Source organism: Stegostoma tigrinum, chromosome 2 (genome assembly GCF_030684315.1).
Source record: "Stegostoma tigrinum isolate sSteTig4 chromosome 2, sSteTig4.hap1, whole genome shotgun sequence".
In the NCBI taxonomy this organism is placed as follows: domain Eukaryota; kingdom Metazoa; phylum Chordata; class Chondrichthyes; order Orectolobiformes; family Stegostomatidae; genus Stegostoma; species Stegostoma tigrinum.
The window spans coordinates 99,949,815-99,964,982 of NC_081355.1; the positions used below are offsets into that span (position 1 = coordinate 99,949,815).

At 44.0% G+C, this 15,168-nt stretch overlaps 1 protein-coding gene across 3 annotated transcripts in view; it reads right to left on the reverse strand.

Annotated features, from left to right (window-relative positions):
• Positions 1–15,168, reverse strand: part of LOC125465171 (contactin-associated protein-like 2) — a 1,711,179-nt gene that overhangs the window by 1,609,656 nt on the left and 86,355 nt on the right. The window lies entirely within an intron of this gene.

Below are 15,168 nucleotides of genomic sequence, written 5' to 3' on the forward strand. Positions count from 1 at the left end.
TCCACTTTCAAGGAGCTATGAACCTTCACTCCAAAGTCTCTTTGTTTGTCAACCCTCCCCAGGACCTTAGAATTAAGTGTATAAGTTCTGCCCTGACTTGCCTTTTCAAAATGCAATTTACCTAAATTAAACTCCATCTGTCACTCCTCGGTCCATTTGCCCATCTGACCAAGATCCCATTGTACTCTGAGGTAACCTCCTTCTTGTCCACTAGACCTCCAATTTTGGTGTAATCTACGAATTTATTAAATATACCTTCTGTATTCACATCCAAATCGTTTACAAAATGACAAAGTGGTCCCAGCACTATTCCTGAGGGCACACCGCTGGTCACATGCCTCCATTCTGAAAAGCAACCCTCCACTACCACCTTCTGTCTTCTACCTTCTAGCTGGTTATGTACCTAAATGTCTAGCTCTCCCTGTATTCCATGTGATTTAACCTTGCTAACCAGTCTACAGTGACGAACATTGTCAAACGGTTTACTGAAGGCTGCATAGATCATATCCACCACTCTACCTTCGTCAATCCTCTTTGTTCCTAAGAAATGTGGTACAGATGGGGTACAAACAGAGGGGATCAACATGCCAGTTTGTTGCGAGGGTACAGCCATTTGCCTGAAAGCAGAATCGGAAGCAGTAGGATTATCAACTCATGAGTAGACAGTCAAATATCAGTTTTGCCCAATTTTCAGAGGTCACCTGTAAGCATCTAGTTGGCCCATGGATTCATCTCCACTGTGGTAGTATGTTTTGAAATCTTAAAGTATTTTAAAAAATGCTGCGAAGGTGCTTCAAGGAGGAACAGCCCAAGCTCCCACTTCCCTGCCATGAAGATTAATCTGCATCTCCTTCTGGGCTGGAGATCCTTCTAATAGCCTTTCAGTTTTCAGCTTTCCTTTGTTGGATGACAACTAATTCATAGAAAATCCAGTTAGTGAGTTCTTGACATAGCTCAGGGCCTGGTAACTTTCTGCCTTATATATCTAGCCATCCAGTGAGCTTTCGTTTTCGATGCTCTTCCTTTATTCCTTCGTAGGAAAGTGCCTACTTTTTACCCTGCAGTGAAGCTGAGGCACCAGAGACAGATCTCTTTCAACACATGGACATAAAGTGGCTTTGTCTGTCTGACTTTTCGAATGAATGTAACAACTCAAGTGCTACTGACTTCAAAGCTTTTGTCTCCTCTTCAACATGTCTTTTCTTTCAATGCATGCCATACTATGGTAGCCAACAAAGCGATTCCCAGCTCCCTGAAAGTATGAGACATAATTTTTCATATAACAATAATTGCCAAGGTTTAGTGGAATGTAGCAGAGCAAAATGACTGCTTTAGCAAAAAAAAAGCCATTGAAGCAGAGGAAACTTGTATGAAAGGTCTTGAATGCAGAACTATACAATGCTCACTACCATACAAAAAAGCTACACTTCAACATTAATCAAAACACCAACAAACTTTCTGTAAAATTTCTTAGCAGCCAGGTCAGAACCACTGAGCTATCACACATCCATTTTATCAGGGCAAAATGCATTAGTGAACATTTATCTCTAGCAGAGTCTCATTACAATAGACCTTATATCACAAAAAATTGAACAATCTCAGAGCAGATGATTGTGACTTATCTGTGGAAATGATTAAAGCCATTCCCTCTGAGATGAACAAACTGAGCACAGACTAGTGGCCAGTCTACAATGTTCTTGCTGTGTAATGTTCAGCTAATCAACAGATAAACACATAATGAAGATGTCATTTATTTCCACTATTCTGCAATTCATGTTCCTGGTTCCTCAGCTTCTCCCTGCATTATATATATTGAAGGGCGGAGTGTTCTGGTGATCAGCTCCCATGTTTGTGTCATATCTGGATTGTCTGTGCACGGATCCTTCCTTAGCAGATAGTCAAGATGATGTACTAATTCAACGGTGAGTGGATATTTACCTGTGTTAAACATCCTATTAGAATTCTATCCCCTCTAGAGTGATCTCAAAACTGTGAGACCTTGGTCTCGGCTCTACCCTCTGTAAGTGGATCCAAAGCTTTCTGACCCACAGGCTGTAATCAGTGAGGATAGGTACCTGCCCCTCCTCCACAATAACACTCAACACTACAGCCCCGCAAGGTTGTGTCCTCAGCTCCCTGTACACCCATGATTGTGTTGCCAAGTTGCGAACAAACGTCATCTACAAGTTCACTGACACCACCCTAGTGGGATGGATAACTAACAATGACGAGTCATACTACAGAAGAGAGATAGAGAGCTTGGTGACAGGGTGCAATAAAAACCTCTCTCTCAATGTTGGCAAAACTAAAGAAGCAATCATTGACTTAAGAAAGAAAGAAGGAGAACACGCCCCCCATCTGCATCAATGGAACTGAGATTAACAGGGTGAATAGTGTCAAGTTCCTCAGAGCAATGGAACTGACAACCTGTCCTGGACTTCCCACATAGATGCAACAGACAAGAAGGCACAACAATGCCTCTTCTTCCTCAGAAAGCTCAGGAAATTTGGCATGTCCTTAAGATCCCACACCAGCTTCTACAGCTACACCATTGAAAGCATACTGTCTGGGTGCATAATGGCCTGGTATGACAACTGCTCGGTCCAGGACCATAAGAAACCACAGAAGGTGGTGTGCATGGCCCAGACCATCACAGAAGCCAAACTTCCACCCATGGACTCCATTTACATTTCTGCAGGAAGGCTGCCATCAAAGACCCATTACACCCCAGTAATGATCTCCTACAACTTCTTCTAACAGGCAGAAGATATACAAGCCTGAACACATGTGTGCGCAGGTTCAGGAACAGCCTCTTCCCAGCCATTATTAGACTGATGAATGGATTCTCTAGCTTCAAATAATGCTGATCTTGCTAATGCTGATCTGGCCTAGTGCACACCCTGTGCAATATAGCCTGTCTACCTCTGTCTCAGTCTTTTTGATCTGTACATCCTTTGCTTAATATGATCTGCCTGTATCACTTGTAAACAAAGTTTTTCACTGTATTTTGGTACAATAAATAAATCAAATCAAAACATTATGCCACCATATTGCAAAACAGAACACACATCAGGAAAGCCACTAAAAATGTAGGATTCAAAAATATTTTGTTTGGATGCTATTTTAGAAATGTGGTACAAACAGAGGGGCCCAACATGCCAGTTTGTTGCAAGGGTACAGCCATTTGCCTCAAAAGCAGAATCAGAAGCAGCAGGATTATCACCTCATGAGCAGACAGTCAAATATCAGTTTTGGCCAATTTTCAGAGGCCATCTGTAAGCATCTAGTCGGTCCATGGATTCATCTCCACTGTGGTAGTATGTTTTGAAATTTTAAAGTATTTTAAAAAAATGCTGCGAAGGTACTTCAAGGAGGAAGAGCCCACGCTCCCACTTCCCTATCATGAAGATTAATCTGCATCTCCTTCTGTGCTGGGGATCCTTCTAATAGCCTTTCAGTTTTCTGCTTTCCTTTGTTGGATGACAACTAATTCAGGGAAAATCACTGCTCGGTCATCGCTCCCAAAGCACCGTGGGGTCAGGAGACTCATACCATTCTGACATTTACATGCACATTCAATGTAAAACCCAAAATCCTGCTCTTGAGGTCAGTACATTAGGAATTCTTCATGCATGAGTCCAGTCCATATATACATATGGATAATACAATTGAGATAACATGAGGAGTGAAACTATATTATATAATATTGGCATGTGACCATGTTAACGGTCTGGATTTTGCAGTTCGGAGAAGTGATGTTACATTCTGCTGAACTCAAATAAAGCGCCTCAGAACATAGAACATAGAACATTACAGTGCAGTACAGGCCCTTCAGACCTCGATGTTGCGCCGACCTGTGAAAACAATCTGAAGTCCATCTCACCTACACTATTCCAATATCATCCATATGCACATCCAAAGACCATTTAAATGCCCTTAAAGTTGGCAAGTCTTCTACTGTTACAGGCAGGGCATTCCACACCCTTACCACTCTCTGAGTAAAGAACCTACCTCTGACATCTGTCCTATATCTATTACCCCTCAATTTAAAACTATGTCCCCTTGTCTGAGGGAAACGGTTCTCACTGTCCACCCTATCTAATCCTCTGATCACTTTAAATGTCTCTATTGAGTCACCTCTTAACCTTCTTCTCTCTAACAAAAACAGTGTCAAGTCCTTCAGCAAGTTAACAAGGTATGGAGCTGGATGAACAAAGCAGGCCAAGCAGCATCTCAGGAGCAGGAAAGCTGATGGGAAGGGTCTAGGCCTGAAACACCAGATTCCTGCTCCTAAGATGCTGCTTGGCCTGCTGTGTTCATCCAGCTCCATAACTTGTTATCTCAGATTCTCCAGCATCTGCAGTTCCTATTATCTCAAGTCCCTCAGCCTTTCCTGATAAGACCTTCCCTCCATACCAGCCAACATCCGGATAAAACTCCTCTGCACCCTTTCCAATGCTTCCACATCCTTCCTATAAATGCAGTGACCAGAACTGTACACAATACTCCAAGTGCGGCCGCACCAGAGTTTTGTACAGCTGGCACACTGACCTCATGGCTCCGAAACACAATCCCTCTATCAATAAAGCCTAACACACTGCACGCCTTCCTAAAAATCCTATCAGCCTGCGTGGTAACTTTAGGAATCTATGCACATGGACACCGAGATCTCTCCGCTCATCCACACTACCAAGAATTTTACCATTAGCCCAGTACTCTGTATTCCTGTTACTCCTTCCAAAGTGAATCACCTCACACTTTTCCATATGAAACTTCATTTGCCTCCTGTGCTCTGCTATGGATTTCCCTTTTCCTGGCATTAGTTTGAATGTGACGCCAATTAAGTGAGTCTCCAGCATCCAGAGACAGGGCTGTCATCAGAAATAAAGAACGTTCAACAAAATGTCAGCTGTAACTTTTCTTTTTTTTTCACAGCAAGATGAATAGGGGAAATGGACAAGTTTTCACCAATATGAGATGCAAGAGATAACACAGTGTGGAGCTGGAGGAGCCCAGCAGGCCAGACAGCATCAGAGGAGCAGGAAAGTTGACATTTCGGGTTGGGACCCCTCTTTAGAAATGGGTAGGGGGAAGGGAGCTCAGAAATAAAGAGAGAGAGAGGAGAGGTGCAGCTGGAGAAGGTGGGTGTGATGATGATAGGTGAGTGCAGGTCGGGACTGGTCAGTGATTGGTCAGTGAGGTGGGAGGGGTGGTTAGGTGGGAGAAAAGATGCACAGGTTGTGTCAGGTCAAGGAAGTTGGGATGAGGGGGAGGATTGGGATGAGGCCGGGGTGGGGAGATTTTTAAACTGGTAAAATCCTCATTCAAGCCATTGGGCTGTCGGCTCCTAAGGTGGAATATGAGGTGCTGATCCTCCAGCTTGTAGGTGGTGTCATTGTGACACTGGAGGAGGCCCAGGATGACCATGTCACCCAGGGAGTGGGAGGGGAAGTTAAAATATTTCGCAACTGTCACATACAGAGTGTAGATGTTCTACAAAATGGTCTTTTTCACCGATGTTTTGATTTCCAAATTCTGCAATGTACAGTTTTCAACAGTGCACTGTATGGAGAAGTTTACAATCCCTAACGGAAGCTCATGGATTTTGTTGTTTATGTGCAGAATGTCAGTTTCACTACAGGAATGACAGTGAATACTTTGAGTTTCAATTGTTTATGACAAACAACATCTGAAACTTTGGACTGAATCTTAGGCTTTTTCGGTCAAGTGCGAGTTGTATTCAGTTTTTTTGGAGGATTTTCACCACAAATCCTAGCCAGATTTCTCACTGTATCTCACCATAATTGTCTCATTAAATACCTACCCCTTGCCTAATAAGATATTCATATCCCAGCAAGCGATTAAGTATCTCTCTTCATTCCACGAAGCTCTCAAATAACCCCATTCATTCATTCCGATCACTGGTCGCAACACCTTCTCTCTTTTTCTTTTGCACATGTCCATGGGATGTTCACGACCTCTGCAGTGAAGCAGCCTGCTCTGTTACAACTCACATCCTTAGTTTCTGAGGACATCAGTAATGCTGCCTCCTACATCCACCACCAGCACCTCCAGATGCCAGTCTTCAAACAAATCACTACAGTCCACATGATATCAAGAAATAGTTGGAGCTATTGGATACAGTGAAGGTTCGAGGCCTTGATAAAATTCTGGGAATATTCTTGAACAATTGTACTCCAGATCATGCTGTCTCCAATCAAAAACTGTTCCAGGCAGTTGCAACACTGGCATCTGACAATGTGGAAAATTACCCAAGTATGTCCTGTACACACAAAAGCAGGACAAATCCAATACAGGTAGTATTCTCTTGATCATCAGTAAATGATGCAAGGTGTCAGCCAAAGTGCTATCAAGCAGCATTGCTCAGCGACGCTCAGTTTGGGTTCCACCAGGACCTGACCTCATTGCAGACATGGTTCAATCATGGAGAAGACAGCTGAATTCCAGAAGTGAGGTGAAAATGAATACAAGAGATAACACAGTGTGAAACTGGACAAACACAGCAGGCCAAGCAGCATCAGAGGAGCAGGAAAGTTGATGTTTCGGGTTGAGACCTTTCTTCAGAAATGACCCAAAATGTCAAACTTTCCTGCTCCTCTGATGCTGCTTGGCTTGCTGTGTTCATCCAGCTTCACACTGTGTTATCTCAGATTCTACAGCATTGGCAGTTCCTACTATCTCTGTGAGAAAGAATGGAAATCAAGGAGAAAGCTCTCCTCTGACTGGAGAGCTATCTGTTACAAAGGCAAATGCTTATAATTGTTGGAGATCAGTCATCTCAGCTACCAGAACATCTCTGCATGAGTTCCTCACAGCAGTGTCCTAGCCCCAACTATCTTCAGCTGCTTCATCAATGACGTTCCATCCATCATAAGGTCAGAAATGGAGATGTTCACTTATGATTGCACTATGTTCAGCACCATTTGCAAATCCTTATGTTCTGAAGCAGTCCATGCCTAAATGCAGCAAGACTGGACAGTGTCCAGGCTTGGCCTGACACATGGAAAGTAACGTGTGTGTGAAATAAATACCCAGGCAGTGACCATCTCCAACAAAAGAGAATATAAACACTGTCCTTTTACATTTAATTATCTCTATTGCTGACAAGATTCCTTTCGTCCAAGCTGTGGAACTGACTACACTTGTATGCAGTGAGAGGGAAAAAAAGAAGAATACCTATTTCAAAAAGTTCTGGAGTGAGTGAGATGGCCAGTGATGCCTGGGGCAGGGGGTGTGCAACACACTAGAAAACCGCGCATTAAGATCATCAAGCATTACAATGTCTTCGGAATGTCAGGGATTAGGAAGACCGCAGGTCTGCATCCTGTACAATGCAGGGTCTGTGTGCAATGTTGCTTCTCTTTACACGTCCCCACATCAGCAGATCCTGTAGTCCCTACCCTTACAAGTCAAGGCAGTGACTCTGCCACTCTGGGTTTTATCCCTGCCATTTTCCATTGCTCACTTTGCATTTCCAGCAAGGTGAAAGGTGACACTGAGTGCTCTTCAGCCAGGGGCTTCCAACCTCTACTTCCATACTTCAGTGAATGTTGACCATCTTGATTCCCTTCCTGATAGCCTTTGCTATGATTCCAACAGGCTTTGCATTTCCTGAGGACCCTACCAAATCCATCTAATTCAGCCTGCATCTGCTTAGCTTTCACCCCCAGTCCCTTACAGATGAGGTGACCATGTCAACATGGTCTTGCACTGTCCACCATTTGGCCAGCAAAGCAAGCTTCCTGGTTGAGGGCTGCACTCATTGGCACAACAAGGCAGAAAAAGCAAGACAAGGCATGATTGCTATAAGACGATATGGTGTCGGAGTAGAATTGGGTCATTCAGCACATTGAGTTTGCACTGTCATCCAATGAGATCATGGCTGATCTGTTTATCTTGTTCTCCACACTCCTGACTTCGCCCCTAAACCTTGATTCCCTCACTGACTAAAAATCTATTTCAGCCTTGAATATATTTCATTATCCAGCCCTCTGTGATAAAGAATTCCGTAGTTTTATTCCCCCTTAAGAGAAGAAATTCCTCTTCATCTCCATCCTAATCAGGCAATCTCTTACTGAGATGCCGCCTCTGGTCCAAAACAGTAGGACCTAGTCACAAGGGGAAACAACATTTCTGCATCTAGCCTGAGAATCTTAGATAGTTTTTTTTTCCCCACAAGTAGGTGTTAAATGATCAACTGCAAATGAGCAGCCCTGAGATACCATCTGGTATGATCTATGAGCTGGGTGCCCATCCCAGGGGACAGCTTGTGCTCGTAACAGCCTTTCAATGCTAATTGCTGACTCATCCTGGTGATGCAACGCTCTGTGTTTCCTCAGCAAACAGCAAGTGGATCAGAGAGCTGCCACAATTGTCGTGATGGCCATAACGGGTGGGTAGATGTCAAATGCCAATGTCTGTGGATGATGAGTGCGAGAGGCTGGTAACCATGGATCATTTCCTGACATGCTGTTTAGTGTTAAGAAACAATGAAGGGTCCTTGCAGCCACCAGCGAGCTGAAGTCACCAGGTACCCACAGTGATGTCTGTGTTGAGAATTCTCCATACCCATCTTATTCAGTGTGTTTGCTAAATTAGGAACTGAATATTAATAAGACACATTGCAAACTTAATAAGGTGCTTAATAAGCTATAATGTTCATTAACCGTAAATAACTACTGACTAGTAAGAAGCTTGCCTCACCACTCAGAAAATGCATAAAAGATGCAGCGAGCTGCTCCCAATATCGAGCTAGGTCTGGCTGGAGTTCTTGAGCAAATTTGCCATAAATCTCACCATAGCCCATATCGTTTAGGCTCCTATAATGATTCTGCCTAATTAACAAAGGTCAAATTGACCAAACAGGCTATATTTTTGGTAAACAACTTTATTTTAGTTACTTTCTTTTGATTGTTTCTCATAATAGTTCTGCCTGTGCTACATACCTACTTACAATAGCTTTTACAGAACATAGAACATTACAGCACAGTACAGGCCCTCGACGTTGTGCCGACCTGTCATACCGATCTCAAGCCCTTTTGTTAACATCACTTTGATATAAAGATGTAGAAACAATGAGAAGGCAACCTGGAGATGACTCACTTGCTCAGATTTCCCTTGCTCAGGTTTCCCCATCATGAAGGGAATCTTTTCCCCACACTTCGTTCCTCCCACAATAAGGCATTTGTGATTGAGAACTCATTTGTACGAGAGTTGAAATCTGTGCATTGTCTCTGTGATCCATCATTTGAGCCTTCCAACACATGTCACTACGCCACCATTCATGATTAATATTTGCAGAATTGGTCCAGAATTAATAACTGGAAACTATTTTTAAAAATTTCAATGTAATATACCAGTCGTATATTTTACTCAAGATTGTATATATGTCTGCCTTGTATTATTAAAGATTACCCTCTTGCAAAATGTCAGGAAACACAGTATTTTAACAATATCACTTCACACTCTACAATGAAGGCAATCATTGATGTGAGTTTTGCCTCCAACAGGATCTTTACCCTGACGAGGCAATTCTTATGCTTTCCCTCGCAGCAGGAGGAAGTAGGGATAGATAATGTGTTACTGTGGAATCCAATCGACATTTATTGCTGTTCACTGGTGTATGCAAATAGAAGATAGAGCACAGAACATTACAGCACAGTACAGGCCCTTCGGCCCTTGATGTTGTGCCGACCTGTCATACCAACTTCAAGCCCATCTAACCTACACTGTTCCATGTACGTCCATATGCTTATCCAATGATGGCTTAAATGTACCTAAAGTTGGCGCATCTACTACTGTTGCAGGAAAAGCGTTCCATTCCCTTACTCCTCTGAGTAAAGAAACTACCTCTGACATCAGTCCACTATCTTTCACCCCTCAATTTAAAGCTATGCCCCCTCGTGCTCGCCGTCACCATCCTAGGAAAAAGGCTCTCCCTATCCACCCTACCTAATCCTCTGATTATTTTATATGTCTCAATTAAGTCACCTCTCAACCTTCTTCTCTCTAATGAAAACAGCCTCAAGTCCCTCAGTCTTTCCTCGTAAGACCTTCCCTCCATACCAGGCAACATCCTAGTAAATCTCCTCTGCACCCTTTCCAAAGCTTCCACATCCTCTTTATAACGCGGTGACCGGAACTGTACGCAATACTCCAAGTGCAGCCGCACCAGAGTTTTGTACAGCTGCAGCATATCCTCTTGGTTCCGGAACTCGATCCCTCTATTAATAAAAGCTAAAACACTGTATGCCTTCTTAACAGCCCTGTCAACCTGGGTGGCAACTTTCAAGGATCTATGTACATGGACACCGAGATCTCTCTGCTCATCTACATTACCAAGAATCTTACCATTAGCCCAGTACTTTGCCTTCCGGTTACTCCTACCAAAGTGCATCACCTCACACTTGTCCGCATTAAACTCCATTTGCCACCTTTCAGCCCAGCTCTGCAGCTTATCTATGTCTCTCTGGAACCTACAGCATCCTTTGTCACTATCCACAACTCCACCGAACTTAGTGTCGTCTGCAAATTTACTAACCCATCCTTCTACGCCCTCATCCAGGTTATTTATAAAAATGACAAACAGCAGTGGACCCAACACCGAGCCTTGCGGTACAGCACTAGTAACTGGTCTCCAGGATGAACATTTCCCATCAACTACCACCCTCTGTCTTCTTTCAGCAAGCCAATTTCCGATCCAAACTGCTATATCTCCCACAATTCCATTCCTCTGCATTTTGTACAATAGCCTACTGTGGGGAACCTGATCGAATACCTTGCTGAAAACCATACACACCACATCAAATGGTTTACTCTCATCTACCTGTTTGGTCACCTTCTCAAAGAACTCAATAAGGTTAGTGAGGCACGACCTTCCCTTCACAAAACCATGCTGACTATCCCTAATCAATTTATTCTTTTCTAGATGATTATAAATCCTATCCCTGATAACCTTTTCCAACACTTTACCAACAAAGGTAAGGCTCACTGGTCTCTAATTACCATGGTTGTCTCTACGCCCCTTTTCGAACAGGGGAGCCACATTTGCTATCCTCGAGTCGTCTGGCACTATTCCTGTAGACAATGACGAGTTAAAGATCAATGCCATAGGCTCGACAATCTCCTCCCTGGCTTCCCAGAGGATACTAGGATAAATCCCATCTGGCCCAGGGGACTTTTCTATCTTCACACTCTGGAGGATTTATAATACCTCTTCATTGTGAACCTCAATCCCACCTTGTCTAGTAGCCTGTATGTCAGTATTCTCCTCGACAACGTTTTCATTTTCCAGAGTGAATACTGTTGAAAAGTATTCATTTAGTGCTTCCCCTTTCTCCTCTGACTCCACACACAACTTCCCACTACTATCCTTGATTGGCCCTAATCTTAATTTCGTCATTCTTTTATTCCTTAAATACCTATAGAAAGCCTTAGGGTTTACCCTGATCCTATCCGCCAACAACTTCTCATGTCTCTTCCTGGCTCTTCTGAGCTCTCTCTTTAGGTCTTTCCTGGCTACCTCGTAGCCCTCAAGCCCCCTAACTGAGCCTTCACATCTCATCCTAACATAAGCCTTCTCCTTCCTCTTCACCAGAGATTCCACCTCCTTCATAAACCACGGCTCCCGCGTTCTACAGCTTCGTCCCTGCCTGACAGGTACATACTTATCGAGGACACACAGGAGCTTTTCCTTGAATAAGCTCCACATTTCTAATGTGCCCATCCCCTAAGGTTTCCTTCCCCATCCTATGCTCCCTAAAATCTTGCCTAAACTCATCGTAATTTCCTTTCCCCAGCTATAACTCTAGCCCAGTGGTATACACCTATCCCTTTCCATCAATAAAGTAAACATAACAGAATTGTGATCGCTATCACCAAAGTGCTCACCTACGTCCAAATCTAACACCTGGCCGGGCTCATTACCCAGTACCAAATCGAATGTGGCTTTGCCCCTTGTTGGCCTATCTACATACTGTGTCAGGAAGCCCTCCTGCACACACTGGACAAAAACTGACCCATCTATAGTACTCGAACTATAGTGTTCCCAGTCAATATTTGGAAAGTTGAAGTCCCCCATGACAACTACCCTGTCTCTCTCACTCCTATCGAGTATCATCTTTGCTATCCTTTCCTCTACATATCTGGAACTATTCGTGGGTCTATAGAAAACTACCAACAGGGTGACCTCTCCTTTCCTGTTTCTAACCTCAGCCCATACTAACTCATTTGACGAGCCCCCAAAAATCCTTTCTGCAATTGTAATACTGTCCTTGACCAACAATGCCACACCTCCCCACCTTTTACCATCTTCTCTGTTCTTACTGAAACATCTAAATCCCGGAACCTGCAACAACCAATCCTGTCCCTGCTCTATCCATGTCTCCGAAATGGCCACAACATCGAAGTCCCAGGTACTAACCCATGCTGCAAGTTCACCCACCTTATTCCAGACCTCCTGGCGTTGAAGTAGACACACTTCAAACCAACTTCTTGCTTGCCGGTGCCATCTTGTGTCCCTGAAACTTTATTTCGGACCTCCCTACTCTCAACCTTTTCTTTACTCGAATGACAATTTTGGTTCCCATCCCTCTGCTGAATTAGTTTAAACCTTGTTCTTGGATACAGAATTGGCTGGCCAACAGAAGACAGCGAGTGGTAGTAGAAGGAAAATATTCTGCCTGGAAGTCAGTGGTGAGTGGGGTTCCACAGGGCTCTGTCCTTGGGCCTCTACTGTTTGTAATTTTTATTAATGACTTGGACGAGGGAATTGAAGGATGGGTCAGCAAGTTTGCAGACGACACAAAGGTCGGAGGTGTCGTTGACAGTGTAGAGGGCTGTTGTAGGCTGCAGCGGGACATTGACAGGATGCAGAGATGGGCTGAGAGGTGGCAGATGGAGTTCAACCTGGATAAATGCGAGGTGATGCATTTTGGAAGGTCGAATTTGAAAGCTGAGTACAGGATTAAGGATAGGATTCTTGGCAGCGTGGAGGAACAGAGGGATCTTGGTGTGCAGATACATAGATCCCTTAAAATGGCCACCTAAGTGGACAGGGTTGTTAAGAAAGCATATGGTGTTTTGGCTTTCATTAACAGGGGGATTGAGTTTAAGAGTCGTGAGATCTTGTTGCAGCTCTATAAAACTTTGGTTAGACCGCACTTGGAATACTGCGTCCAGTTCTGGGCGCCCTATTATAGGAAAGATGTGGATGCTTTGGAGAGGGTTCAGAGGAGGTTTACCAGGATGCTGCCTGGACTGGAGGGCTTATCTTATGAAGAGAGGTTGACTGAGCTCGGTCTCTTTTCATTGGAGAAAAGGAGGAGGAGAGGGGACCTAATTGAGGTATACAAGATAATGAGAGGCATAGATAGAGTCGATAGCCAGAGACTATTTCCCAGGGCAGAAATGGCTAGCACGAGGGGTCATAGTTTTAAGCTGGTTGGTGGAAAGTATAGAGGGGATGTCAGAGGCAGGTTCTTTACGCAGAGAGTTGTGAGAGCATGGAATGCGTTGCCAGCAGCAGTTGTGGAAGCAAGGTCATTGGGGTCATTTAAGAGACTGCTGGACATGCATATGGTCACAGAAATTTGAGGGTGCATCCATGAGGATCAATGGTCGGCACAACATTGTGGGCTGAAGGGCCTGTTCTGTGCTGTACTGTTCTATGTTCTATGTTCTATGTTCTAAACCCACCCGAATAGCCTTCGCAAATTTCCCCCCCAGGATATCGGTACCCCTCTGGTTCAGGTGAAGACCATCTTGCTTATAGAGGTCCCACCTACTCCAGAAAGAGCCCTAATTATCTCAGGGACTCGTCAAATGAGGTAGTATGGGCTGAGGGTAAAAACAGGAAAGGAGAGGTCACCCTGTTGGGAGTTTTCTATAGGCCTACGAATAGTTCCAGATATGTAGAGGAAAGGATAGCAAAAATGATACTCGATAGGAGTGAGAGAGACAGGGTAGTTGTCATGGGGGACTTCAACTTTCCAAATATTGACTGGGAATACTATAGTTTGAGTACTATAGATGGTCAGTTTTTGTCCAGTGTGTGCAGGTATGTAGATGACATAGTATGTAGATAGGCCAACAAGGGGCAAAGCCACATTAGATTTGGTACTGGGTAATGAGCCCGGCCAGGTGTTAGATTTGGACGTAGGTGAGCACTTTGGTGATAGCGATCACAATTCTGTTATGTTTACTTTAGTGATGGAAAGGGACAGGTGTATACCACTGGGCTAGAGTTATAGCTGGGGGAAAGGAAATTACCATGAGTTTAGGCAAGATTTAGGGAGCATAGGATGGGGAAGGAAACTGCAGGGGATGGGCACATTAGAAATGTGGAGCTTATTCAAGGAAAAGCTCCTGTGTGTCCTCGATAAGTATGTACCTGTCAGGCAGGGACGAAGCTGTAGAGCGCGGGAGCCGTGGTTTACGAAGGAAGTGGAATCTCTGGTCAAGAGGAAGGAGAAGGCTTATGTTAGGATGAGATGTGAAGGCTCAGTTAGGGGGCTTGAGGGCTACGAGGTAGCCAGGAAAGGCTGAAAGAGAGAGGTCAGAAAAGCCAGGAGGAGACATGAGAAGTTGTTGGCGGATAGGATCAGGGTAAACCCTAAGGCTTTCTATAAGTATTTAAGGAATAAAAGAATGATGAAATTAAGATTAGGGCCAATCGAGGATAGTAGTGGGAAGTTGTGTGTGGAGTCAGAGGAGATAGGGGAAGCACTAAATGAATACTTTTCAACAGTATTCACTCTGGAAAACGAAAATGTTGTCGAGGAGAATACTGACATACAGGCTACTAGACAAGGTGGGATTGAGGTTCACAATGAAGAGGTATTATAAATCCTCCAAGGTGTGAAGATAGAAAAGTCCCCTGGGCCAGATGGGATTTATCCTAGTATCCTCTGGGAAGCCAGGGAGGAGATTGTCGAGCCTATGGCATTGATCTTTAACTCGTCATTGTCTACAGGAATAGTGCCAGATGACTGGAGGATAGCAAATGTGGCTCCCCTGTTCGAAAAGGGGCGTAGAGACAACCCTAGTAATTATAGACCAGTGAGCCTAACCTTAGTTGTTGGTAAAGTGTTGGAAAAGGTTATCAGGGATAGGATTTATAATCATCTAGAAAAGAATAAATTGATTAGG